The following is a 6,658-nucleotide window of genomic DNA, read 5'->3' as shown; positions in this document are numbered from 1 at the left end:
ATCTATACAACTAAATTAAACAACTCGGGGTGCCGGTCCGCTGGAACACAACCACCTAAACTGGTAAATACTTAGCGTGTGCCCTGGCAAGGAGTTGGCCCCGTCCGGCCAGGAGTGACAGACAGTTCCCGACACAGCCCAGGGCTTGGCGGGGGACACAGACCGTTCCCAACAGGCAGCTCAGACACAACGGGCAGCTTTTGGCAGCTACAGGGTTTAGCTGCATGGACTTTGTTACACTGCGTTAGCTGGCCTCAGGGCCAGGGGATGGTCCCTAGCACCCTTTAGATCGCTCCCGTATTGCAGCTATTGCGGCTCGTGGCGTATTAAGCTTGTGCATTAACATTGCGCGTTGCTCGGGTGCGGTGCAATCCGGATAAAGTGGAAACGCACAGGTACACGTTTCGTGGAGGTTTTCCCCAAAGCGGTTGCTCCCTTCTCACCAATGCAGTCATGTTGCCTCCTGCAGGGAGGTTTTAAAAAGCTCGGCACAGCAAGCCACCGTTGAGCAAATGCTGAATGCAGCCACTATACCCAAAGTGCTTTTAATAGTTGGGATGATGAGCATGATTAAAACATCACAAAATCCATTTCTAACATACCTCTGTATTTTTAATGTCACATTCTGATTTTTTTTCTCTCTTTCTTTTAATGGCAAAAATTCAGAAGCAGCACAGCCACTGCCAAAAGCATGAGTAACAAAAGCCATCAGGTTACCTCAGGGGCTGACAAATGACAGCGTGTTATTATATGTATGGTAAGTCTTACTGCAGAGATGCCTCATGTGATCTTGTGCTGGGATATTAATCGCTGGTGTTTTTGTCACTCTCAAAAGGAAGCATAAGGTGATGGATTAGTTTATTTGCCCCCTCCAAGGAAATATTTCTTTTCAAGTTGATTTTTAACCTTACTTTCTTTCATCTACTGAACAGTGCACCTGGGAAGGGCGACCAGTGCAGCGTCCTGATTTTGCTGGACTTTTACAGTTTGTTTTGGTTTTTTAATTCTTTGTTTCTAGGATACTGGCCCCAGGAGTTTAGCACAGGGTACCCGTCACCACCCCTCCACACCGCTGCCTTCAAGGATTCGAGACTGGTTGGAGATGCCAGTTGATACGTGCACTTTGGAGACTGTTAGTCTGAACGCTTTAGGGGCACATTCCAAATACAGCTATAACGTCCTCATGAGGTAGGAAGGAAAGTTCAAACATATATTCCCCATCTGGGTTTTACAGACTGTAACCTAGCCAAAGAAACAAAGCAGGGTCTCCTGCTGGTTATAAACCTTCCCCTCAGAATATGATGAGTTGGTAACATGAAAAAGAAAACTTGACTTAAGACTTAAACCCCTTGGTATGTGCCGTAGTGATTTGTTCAGTCAAAATGACACCATAAAATGAGGGAAATGAATTACTAGTTTCATCAGCGCTTTCACCCTCCTTGGTTAAATCAGAATGGTTGCTTAAAAGATTCCTAGTCAGCTACCTAAACTCCGATGTCTAGAAGTTGGCTAGTTAGGTAGAACCTGCCTCCCATCAGCCCATGTTGGTTGCATCAATGGCAGTAATGCTTGCATCTTATATGAACCATTCCATTATCTGGCGCCGGGTTATCCAATATAGATTTTTAATATGGAAACAGCATGGAGATCTTTCCCGATACATCAGAGTGTCTCCTGGGCATCAAGATTTATTTTATAAAAATCAGAAAGAATGAGGTAAAGTGATCCTGGGCCACTCCTTTGACACTCCTTGAATCCATCTGGGCTTCTAACTCTAGTAGCCACTGCAGAATATCTTTCTTCATCAGCCTTGCAACAGAAAATTGTTCTGGTTTATAACTTGACATAAACATGACATCTGGCTTTTTACCAAAATAATTTGCTTTCTTCTAATAACATAAGATGGTGAAAAAATGATGCAATTAAAGTTTTAAATTTTGATAAGGGGCATTTCCAATTACTCGGATCATAAAGGAGAAAACGTGTTTTCAGCAGCTAGAGAAGCCGCTGCCTTTTGCAGTTTAGATAACGTTCATTTCCTCATCTTTGCATCAAAGTGCTTCGGGTGCCTTTTTAGTTCATTAAACAAATAGCACTGTTAAAATGAAGCAGCACCATATGCACTGGGGATGCCGCAGCGCTGGGGATGCTGCGGGAGCTGGTTCTCCCTGACCTCTCTGTGGGCACCTGCACCCCAGACCCCGAGCCCCCAGCTGCTCTCCACCAGGGACACTCCTGCTCTAAGAGCCCCCGTGTTAGCCTTGGTTTTCACACAGAGCACACTCACTCTAGTATTTTTTCCTGTATCATGTGCCAATCATCTCTTCTCACTCATCTTTACTAATCCATTAAGAAAGTGGTTCTGTCCCACTTTTCTCGGCTGTCCCTGCATGCGTTTTATTCAGACCCCTAAATTCATCCAGACCCAGTAATTTTTCCTCTGTTGATAATGTGAAATCTGTTCTATGGACCTGGACGCAACTGGGGTACGGAAGCACAGGGATCTGTCAGTGCCGTTGGACTCCAGGTCAGTGTCTGGTGGGGGGTTTCTCTAACTCTAGCATGTTTATTTCCTGTGATCGTTTCTGTGCAATGGTGGCCAAGATCAGAAATAATCTTTTTTTAGGCATTTGGTTTGGTGCTGAGTGGAATTTACCTTTCCTCAAGTTGATTTCTTTCTGGTCCACTTCAAGAATAGGATGCCCTTTGCCAGGAGCTGTTATGACCCCACCATTCGCTGCCTACCGCCATCTCCCTCCGCGCTGCTGAGCTCGCCAGTCATTTTGGCAGCCTTGATTTTTCCTCTCAGCTTTGCCGCTGGTGCCTCTGTCTAAACCGAGGAGGGACTCAGAAATGCTGCCAGGTCACTGTAGAGCAGGATAAGACCCAACTGCCAATCTCACATCCTGGTTTCATCAAGAAGTGTCTTGTTAAGAGTTGTGAAGTGCTCTGGACCCTAAAATAAGCCATAGTAGAGCACTACAATTTAGTTCAGATGCAACTGGTGTGATCTTCTTTTGGCTTTCTGTAAGAAAACAATCATTTCTGACGCAGAGAAAGCCTGCTTTCCTCTTGACAGAGGGTAATTTTGCTGTGCTCTCGCAATGTGAAATATGAAGTACAATGGGAGCGCTGAACAAAATAAGACAAGCAAAGTAACTCCTCTGTGCTTGGAGGTCTCGGCTAGAGTGCTGTGTCCAGGCTGGGGCACCGTGTTTCTAGAGGGGTGTGGACCAACTGGAAACAGTCCAGGGAACAGCAAAGAGAGAGCTCAGAAACAGAACCTATGAGGGAAGGCTGAAAGAGCTGAGTTTGTTTAGAATAAAGACAGGGCTAAGAGGAGATGCAATAACATAAATGCAGTTTTGTAAGTGGTTGCTGCAAAGAGGAAGGAAATAAACTCTTCTCTATATTGACTGTGGACAGGACAAGAGGAATGGGCTGTAGTGGAGGGCTGCAGATGGATGCAGCCTTGGCTTTCTGGTGGAGCGGGGGGCTGAACTTGCGGGAGATGATCTGAGCAGCAGAGAAAGGGGGAAATGCACGGCTCAGACTGTCCCTCACCAGCGCAGTCCACACCTGTAAAAGTAATGTGTTCGACCCAGAGCAGAGAAGGAGCCTGGGGCTGGAAGGAATGATGACAATCAGGCCAGCTGTGGGGAGAAACAAAATGTTTGTTTGGACAATTTGCATCTGTTGCTTTTCTTAACCGGATAAGAGAGTACATTATGTAATATACACACACCAGCCTCACTTACCGACAGAGACTTAAAATATTTATATCACAGACAAACAATGCCAAGGAACTCCCCTACAAATGCAGTGATTTAATAAACACAGTACTGCAATGTAGCATTTATCTTTATTATATATAATCAGCTGTTGCTTTTTCTTGGGTAGAAATAATGTCAAACCGAGCCAAGGTAAGACGGGAAGGTTGGAAGGTTCCCATTTCCCAGTCCCAGACATACACACCTTTTTGGCTTTTGTGGGTCCATAGGGGATTAAGACCGTGTGAGGCAGAGCTAAGCGCTTCCTGCTCCGGCCCCGCGAAGGACTGTGCATCTCACAGAGCTAACGAGGTCTCCCCTGGCAGATAGCTCCTCTCTGCCTCCAGCAATCAGTTGCTGGAACAAAGCTCTTCCACGCCACCATTGAATAAACACGCGTGTACCTATCTAGGCAAAAGATGCGCATTGCTTCCCAAGCAAAGGTCAGCAGGACACCTTGCTGAAAGCACAGCTTTCCTCTGCATCAAGATCTTTATTCTGGACAACAGGTACCTGGCCTCAGACAAACCCAACCCGGTGCTCACAATTCGCTGTCATGTACTATTGAACATTAAAAAAACAAAAGTGAAGGTGTTACACTGTGACTTTAAATAGTTCCTAATCACACGCTAATATCATATAAACCATTTAGGGAACGATTGGCAGAATGAACTATCTCAGCCGCTTTTTCTCCCTGAGCAAAACACTGTCAGTGCATGGGTACCCAAAATACCCCAACATGAGAGTTGAAGTGACGGGCATTTGCCAAAGGTATTTATATTCTCTGTAAAGGTAGGCATTTTTTTCATACGTTTATGAATGCGATCCAGTCTGAAGCTTTATCTTTTTTTCTGTAGCAATAGTTCTGTGATCTTCTACCTTCATGTAAAACAGGGAATTGCCCCAAAGAGCATTTAATCAAGAAACCACCATTTTAAAATGAAGCCTTCCTTCTGAAGAAAGAACTTCACAGATTGCTCCAAGGTCAGAGTAGAAGTTGGCCCTTTCTGTGCAGGCTTGTGAAAACACGATGCCAGCAGGCTCCAAGAATGGTATGAACAGCTTTTTTTGCAGTTTGAAGATGTGAATGGATGTAAATACACAAACATTGCACACGAGGAGAACTTACTGCCCCGGCAGTGTGATGCCAGAGCTGGGCTTGCTAGCAGATTTTGTTCCCTGTGACCTCACCCCAGCTCACATGGCCCCTCTCCACCAGGTCCCCGTCACCTCCATACCCACCTCAGGTGAGCCCTGTATTGATATACCCAAATTACACCGGCCTGCATGCTCCTTAGTGCTTTTCAAGATAGGTTGGGCTTTTTCTTTTCCGTCTGACTGAATGTTCACCCAGACAGCAACTTGTTTCATGTCAAAGCAAGGATAAAGTTGCCTAAACGGACATCGCCAGGATAGTCATCTGCTAAATAATGCTGAATGCTTCACAGGCACAGCACCAGTGTAATCTCATCACAAATTAACTTAATTGAAAGCAGAATAACCTCCTCCTGAAGAGTCACTCACTTGCTCTTACCTGATCTGTTGGGAAGGTACCTGGCTGTGGTGACTCCCAGTGCCAGGACAATGAGATCTCTGGAGTGAAGGAAGGGATATTTTGAATAGCACATGGATTACATGAAGTTACAGAACATCAGGAGTAGGTGAGCTTCTTGAGGAGACCACTAACAAGGGCTGTCACGGGTTTCCAGGCAAAGGTCATAAGTGGTCTTTCCACCGACCTCTGATGATTTTCCATGACAGTGCCTATACATCACCTGGGTCTGGAAGTCTTATGACCACGGGGTATGAAACATGCCCAAAGCAACACCTTTGGACAGGTGTCGGGGTGGCTCATCCAGGCTGTGCTGACCGCATGGGGCTAATGTGCTTTATAGAGCACAGCACAGGAGTGGTCCCTCGGTCACCAGGCAGGAGGGAGCGTACAGCTGGATTTCCTTCCAGAGTAGATGAGGACATGCAGGGGCAGGGATGAGAGAATGCTGCATGTGGCACCCTGGGAGGGACTGCAGAGCGACCTGCACCACTCTGCAGACACAGGCCTCCTGCAGCTCAGAATGCATTCACGATGCTCCTCAGTGAGGCTGCTTACAGCAAATGAGAGAGTTATCAGGGAGACTGAGGAAAATAGTCAGCAGTGTTTCAAAACTACAGCACCAAGCCTTCTGCAAAGCCCAGGTGCTGTTCAGCAATGGAGGAGGTACGGGATGGCCTCTTTAAGGATTTCTGCTCCTTCCCCAGCATCCTGGATACCTGCAAAGTCCCTCCTGACCCCTGGCTTGTGCTTGAAGGGGCCTTGCAACATCCCACATGGCAACAGGGAAGACAACAAAGGGTCCCTTTCTCCTCAGCGTTTAAGACCAGAGCTGGACATCTTATCCAAGGCAAAGCAAGGGCCACCAAACAGAGGAGAATCATCCTGGCTCACAAGAGGGATGGCTGAGGAGCACCTCCATAACTGTCGTCCTTGGCCACAGGCAGGACAGAGGGAGCTGGTAGTGTAGACCTGGGCCATGTCTTTGCTGAAACAGGGCCTTTAACCTGCACTGGCAACCATCAGTAAATACCCAGTTCCTCGGGTGCCCTGGCAGGTGGGCGTAATTGCCTGACAGGCACTACGGCACTCATGCCATGGAGACTAACAAGCAGTGAGAAGAGGCATGGCCATGGCGTAACGGAGCAGTGACTCCATAAAAGGGTCCAGGACACTGTGCAGGTGTTCCTGGGTGCTGGGTAGTTCCTGAAGACTCATGAATAAGTCATGTCCTCTTCTGCTTTGTGCCTACAGGCATTGAAGTGATAGTCCTGCAGTGGAGCTGCAGCTCCTTAAGCCCATGTTTTGATCATAGGTGTCAAAGACACCTGGAATA

The sequence above is a fragment of the Phalacrocorax aristotelis genome, chromosome 3 (genome assembly GCF_949628215.1).
Source record: "Phalacrocorax aristotelis chromosome 3, bGulAri2.1, whole genome shotgun sequence".
In the NCBI taxonomy this organism is placed as follows: domain Eukaryota; kingdom Metazoa; phylum Chordata; class Aves; order Suliformes; family Phalacrocoracidae; genus Phalacrocorax; species Phalacrocorax aristotelis.
This window is presented reverse-complemented; position numbering follows the sequence as displayed.